The sequence below is a fragment of the Cylas formicarius genome, unplaced genomic scaffold (genome assembly GCF_029955315.1).
Source record: "Cylas formicarius isolate icCylForm1 unplaced genomic scaffold, icCylForm1.1 PGA_scaffold_6__28_contigs__length_40554024, whole genome shotgun sequence".
In the NCBI taxonomy this organism is placed as follows: Eukaryota; Metazoa; Arthropoda; class Insecta; order Coleoptera; family Brentidae; genus Cylas; species Cylas formicarius.
Genome location: NW_026844347.1, coordinates 10,126,167 through 10,132,510, shown reverse-complemented (window position 1 = coordinate 10,132,510; position 6,344 = coordinate 10,126,167).

The window sequence follows — 6,344 nt, the reverse complement described above, 5'->3', positions numbered from 1 at the left end:
GCAGTGATTCTGGAAATCTAGGCTCCTCCCTATCTCACGAGTCGATTAAATTACGGTAGCGCACTATCGTGCATGTACCACATATGAATTCTTGCCATTCCTAAACTGCCCCTGAAAATCGAGGTCCAGAAATCGAATATTGACAGAAAACTGTCCTTGGAAATGGTTTTCTAAGAGAACGTGTGCATTAACTTCAGCCAATACGTGATTATTATTAAAACTAATTATTGAATTTCGAAACAAACAAACTTGAACCCAAAGAAAAAAGGTGAGAACTTGCTATAATTTTATTTCGTAAACCAGGAGCAGAATGCTGTCTTTAGAAGCAAATCCCTAGGCGAGTGAGCGTGGAATATGGTAGGGGATGGTAGGCGTAAAGCTGCTGATCTCTTAAAATTTGCCGTACAGTTATAAATTTAATGTTTAATACCTCTGTAATTTTCCCAGTACCTGCTGAAGAGTTTCTGTCAATGTCATTAAGCCCTTCTTATGCCTCAAACGAAATGCATAATCGTTAGTTGATTACTGTTAATCTTAAAGGAGAGATAATAACCACAGATGCCTGATCTACAAAATACAATTTAGTTTATACAAACCAATTTGAATTATTGCCAACTGTTAAGTTAAATTAGATTAATTCATGCCAATTTAGTTTCCAATATTAATATTACTTTAAACTTTACTTAGAAAAAATCGAAAATGGCAATAAAAATTGAGTACTATGTATCTTAAAAACTATATTGCCTACATAACCGACTGTATAGTAAGACCTTTCAAACTTCAGTATCAAGATTTGAAGAACATTTTTTTTTTCAAAATTAAAAAATACTTTTCTTTACTCACCAATATGTGTTTTAAGACGTAGGTGCTATATGCATATATTTGTGATTGTAATTGTGAAGCAGTTTAAATATTGTACCCGATTAAACGTTTGCGCTTTTCCTCAGGAAATGCTTCACTTTCTTCACTTATATGGTAAAAGTACAAAATGTTTAATAGTCCTGAGTTTTTAAAGCGTAATAGATGCACCAAATTTCCAATCATTGCAATAAGAATTGCAAAATTAGAAGAAAATCTTCCCTGTATATCTCAAACAATTTTCAAACCAAATAAAGTACCATCGTCAATATGTTTGGATGCGGCATATTTCAAGCAGTATTTTCTCAAAATCTGTGCAGATTCCATTAAAGCTTTAAGCAAAAAGGCGTTAATTGTGTGGATATCCGGGTTTAGAAAGAAAAAGTGCAGATTAGTGGGTGAAATGTAGAGGCATGCGCGGAAGATGATGCCCATTTCTACGAAGATATCATGTCGAAGTTTGACCATGGGTTAGGGGCGGTCGCATATTTTCGGTGAATTTTAGCCACCAATGATATTTTGCTAAAGTTAAAATTTATTAGCTTTACTAAATGAGCAAAAATCGCAAAACAGTGGGATTTTGTTATTAAACTTCAATTAGACATTTCTTAACATTAAACACGTCCTCCAACATCTTCCCTCACTGAACAATTTAACCAAATCAATAGCTTCTCGTAACTGCTGCAGCCAAGTTAAATTGAAAATAATTAGGTCATCTAAATGAAAATAATTAATGATAAACTATTACGTTTTTCAGTTTACTCGGTCTGTAATTATCACCTCATGACAGTCTCGTTGATTTTTGATTCGTTAAAGAATAAAAAAATTTTTTCGTTCTTGAAAACCAATGTCCAACTAGATTTAGACGAAAAATATTCATAGCTAACATTGCAAAATTTTGCAAATTGACAACAAATCTGGTAAATAACATTGACAGTTCGTTCCGCTCGAAATTATGTCTTTTCTCCATGTGTTTTTGAAGCTGTTTCATTAGTTTTCCTTAACTTCAGGGTATAACTTAACTTTTTACATAAATCACAAGTGTTACCTTCTAGAGATCAATCATAGATGTCTAAAAATTCTATTCTATCATATTTGTAGTCATAATGAGTAAAGTCTGCATGAATATTTTTGCTTACTATTTCTTTTGCTCAAAAGGATAATATTTTCTTTTGTATTGCGTTGTAGGACGTACATCTTTGTAAAATTTTTGTTTGCAGTTTGTTTTTGATTTTTTTTTCTTGGCTAGATCTTTCAAAAAGGCTTTCAAACTTTATGTTGCCTATTTATTATTTTTATTGGTTAATACATACATTATGCCTTTCGAATACTATAGATTATTAACGCTGTAGTTTTAGGATGATAGTAAAAAATAAATGTTATAAATATAAATATTTTTGTTAGTTTGTATAATTATGTATAATTTTTATACATAATTTTGTATAATTAGGATTTGTTTGCAGGGTTTTAAATTTACACAAAAACAATTGTTTTTATTTTTTTATATCAATATACATTAAACACTTTGGTTATTGGTCAGTTACTTTTAGGTAGTCCTGAATACGAATCTGTTGTCATTTTCAATTTTAAAAAAATATATCCAACAAAAAAGAATTATCAAAATTGAGCTATAAATAGGGGTAGTGTTTAAAAGAGGAGCCCGCGATATTTTGAGTAGATTGTATTTGAGCTTCATGGAAATTAGTATAAATAAGTTGAAGCAATAAGAAAAAAATAAGGTTTTTAAAAATTTAAATTAATTAAATTAAAAATTTTTTAAAATATACTATTTTTCACTTCCTTTCGTTCTGGGCGTAAGTGATTGATATTTGATTAATAAAACTAGATAGATTAATGATGAATCTAGACAATAACCGTCTAGGTTCCCGAGTCACTTTGTAAGTAAGGACCGCATGGTTTTTTGATTTCAAATTGTGCGGTTTGGAAATAAAATTCTTTCCCATAGCATTTTTTAGAAGCAAAACTGAAATTCGTAATAATGGAATGGTTTGATGACTCACAGTTAAAGGATGTGGAGAAAATTAGAGAAATAAAAAAAATCACGATTATTCATGATTTCCTTTTTTGATTTTTTGCCAAATTATCTTTTAACATTGTACCAAGCGGCCTTTTTAAACTTAAACACAAGTATTTTTTAGAGTCACTTGTACTTTTCAAATACTACATTGTTTTGTACACATAACATTGGTTAGTTAGTGGACAAACAATATAATACGTTTTTCATGTGCATTTTTTGCAGTAAACAGAAAATATACAGGATTGGTCAAAAAGTAAATGTTGGTCCCAAGTTTCTAACTAATGTCATATTTTTTATAAGAACAAGAATAAAAAACACTAATTTAAGTTTAAAACGAACAGAGAAGTAACTTGGATGATTTAAAATTTAGAATTAGATATGAAATGAGGCAAATTAATGAAAATATCCGGAATAATGTTTTGTAAAGGGTTTTAAAGTGATTAGCACATTGTCACGAAGTTGACTGTGGGTATTTTGAACACCTAATAAAATAACATGCCCCGTTTCTATAAATTTGCCCTCAATGTCACTCACTGTGGATTTTGTAATGGCCCTTTAAAAAAAATTGAGTTCTCGTTTCGTCTCCATATCCAATAAAAATTAAAATTTTAAAATTTATTGACATAAATGAGATTGGGGCGATTTAAGAACTTTACTGATACTAGTACACTGTTTTTTATTCTTTTGTTCGTTAAAAATAGAAGATAGGTATAGCGTAAATATATCTCTTAATTTCTCCTTTGTGATATGTACGGGGCTGATATTCTTAGAGAAGGCGATCTACTTCAGTGGTCAGTGTCGACTCCTTAAAAATAAATAAACGAAAAGCCCTCTAAAATTCTTCTTTTATTTTTCAAACCTAAACAACCTATTTTGTGAGTGAGTGACTTTTGGTAAGGTTCAACAAGTTGAATATTTCGTAATATTAACAAATAAACGTTTTTCCATTATAAAAATGCTATAAACTATTCCAGAAAAGTGTAGAGTAAATAAATAAGGAATCCCGTCCGGTTCGGCTCAATTTTGATGTCGACATTTCATTTTGAAGTATTCTTCCTTTTGTTCCTTCATTTTAATCTCGAGTTTCTCTTTAAACATGTTTGTGGTATTGGTCGTTTTTAGTCTCACTTCGTTCATCCCTTAAATATTCCTGTTTTGTTTCTTATTGTTTTTTTAAGCATCTCTTTACATGACTGCATGGCTTCATCATTCTTCAGTTAATAATGGACTGATCAAGTCGTTAGCTAAAACATCAGATTTCTTACCTAATACTACAATAAAGGAAAGTCCAATAACAATATAAGGAGACCTATACTTTACTGTAATGTAACCAATAAAGCGAAAACATAAATTAAATTAAAGTTGAGAGGATACGCAAGGGGACACAAATTTATTTACTAATTACAATTACCAAAGTAGATCAGGAATAACACTAATAAAATAAAAAACCACAATAAACTTTAGATCCAATATTAAGTCTAAAACTAATAGAAATACTCAATAACTAGATGACTAAAACAAACGAAAAAAATAATCACTGGAAACGTTAACTAAATTCCAATCCAATTGAAATTATGAAGAACCTGACGCAGGAGGATCCTAAAGGGAGCAAAAAGATTCATTTGGCAGTGATCATTAGTTGATTTGGAAATAAAAGTTTTAGTAGTTAGTTAAATGGATTGGCAGGTGAAAACTGCCAGTTGCCCTAGTAGTCCTAGGTGAAACATGAAATGCAATGTGAAGTTTATGAAGTATAGTAGTATTATAGAAGGTTCTAAGATATCTTATGGCGCATTCTAATGGGAACCATATTTAACCTAGCCAATAAGCATGTTCAATTTACATTAGTTTCAAAAACTTGTGTTCAACCTGTTGAAGAAAAACCCAAAGTCCACCATAAAAGGGAAATCACACGTAAGAGACGTACTCCAGATAGGAGCGTACTAGGGCCCCTTATATGTACGCAAAGCATCTGGCATTTTTTTAGCAACAATATTTAAGTGATCTGACAAATGGAGACTTGCATCCAACGAGATGAGAAGATAAAGGAAAACTTGGTTAAGGAAGAGTTGGCTAATTTTGTAACAAAATTTAATAGGAGCTCTAGAACGAGAAAAGCTAATGACTTTTTATTCAGATGAATTAACATCCATGAAATTTATATTATATCAGTCAAGAAGATGATTAGCATCATAATGTAGTTTTTGCAATTCATTTTGAGATATCAGACAGCAGAAAAAATCAGTTGATAAAACATTGAAGATTGTTATCCCTAAAGACACAAGAGTGAACGAAAATATCACCCCTGGAACTTAGAAACTTGAAATTAATGCTAAATCAGTGTATGCGAGTTAAAATATTTAACTCCGTAGATTTACTAGGGCTGAACTCAAACTTTCGGTCGAATAACATAGATCCGATGGGGGGGGTGTCAAATAGTTACACATTAAACCCCCATCATATACTTCAGAATTTTAGCCTGCTTTAAATATAGTTTTCAGAAAACTTTCCCTCCAGAATTGTTAAAATAGCCAGTTTGAAGTGAAAGGTTAAAACAATTAAAACTGTAGTTCTTTAGAAAGTTAGTTTTGTTAAAAATTGATTATAAATATCAAACATTTGGAGGTTGACTCTTCAACATGTGTTTAATGATAGCAAAAAAAATATGGATGCAACCTGATAGCGGAGTGATTTCTATAGCGGCCATGGCCAATTAAGGATTAGAAAAATAATTGCCATCTTAGAAGGAATTATTGAAGTATCATACATCAGTTTGACGAGAATTTTAAGTTAGAATATCTTAACAGGATTTGCGATTTCTGTTTTTTATTTTAACGATTTAAGTTAGATTTTCAGCAGTTAAGCCGGAAGTGGAACCAACAAACTAATAGGTCAAAAAAATTGTGCGTGTTTGTGCTGTGCGGGAACGCATTACGACTTAAAATACCAGAATAATATTAAACGAGATGAATATTCAGCTAAAATTACAACAAAAACTTTCCGTTGCCCATTCAATTAATAGGCGATCAAGCAGAATGGAACTAATTATTTTTTCTTCCGATTTGCGTCACATACGAAATAATAAACAAGTTTGATGAGGCAGTTATTTCAACCTCGATGGAAAAAGTGCAGTGCGAGACTCGGTTTCGTGGTGCGTAGGTTGGCCTAGAAAATTTTCCGTGTTATTTTGCCCAAACACATTTTTGCCAATGTTATTTGGTAAAAAAAAATAAATTTCCGAAGGCTAACTGAATTTTATATTAACTACTAAGGCGTGGTGAAGCTGCACTTTCTCTCAATGTATATGGAACGGTATGGTATATTTTGAAATATTTGAATTCGGCGATAATAATGATCAAGTATTATATACATTATATATATATATATATATATATATATATATATATATATATATATATATATATATATATATATATATATATATATA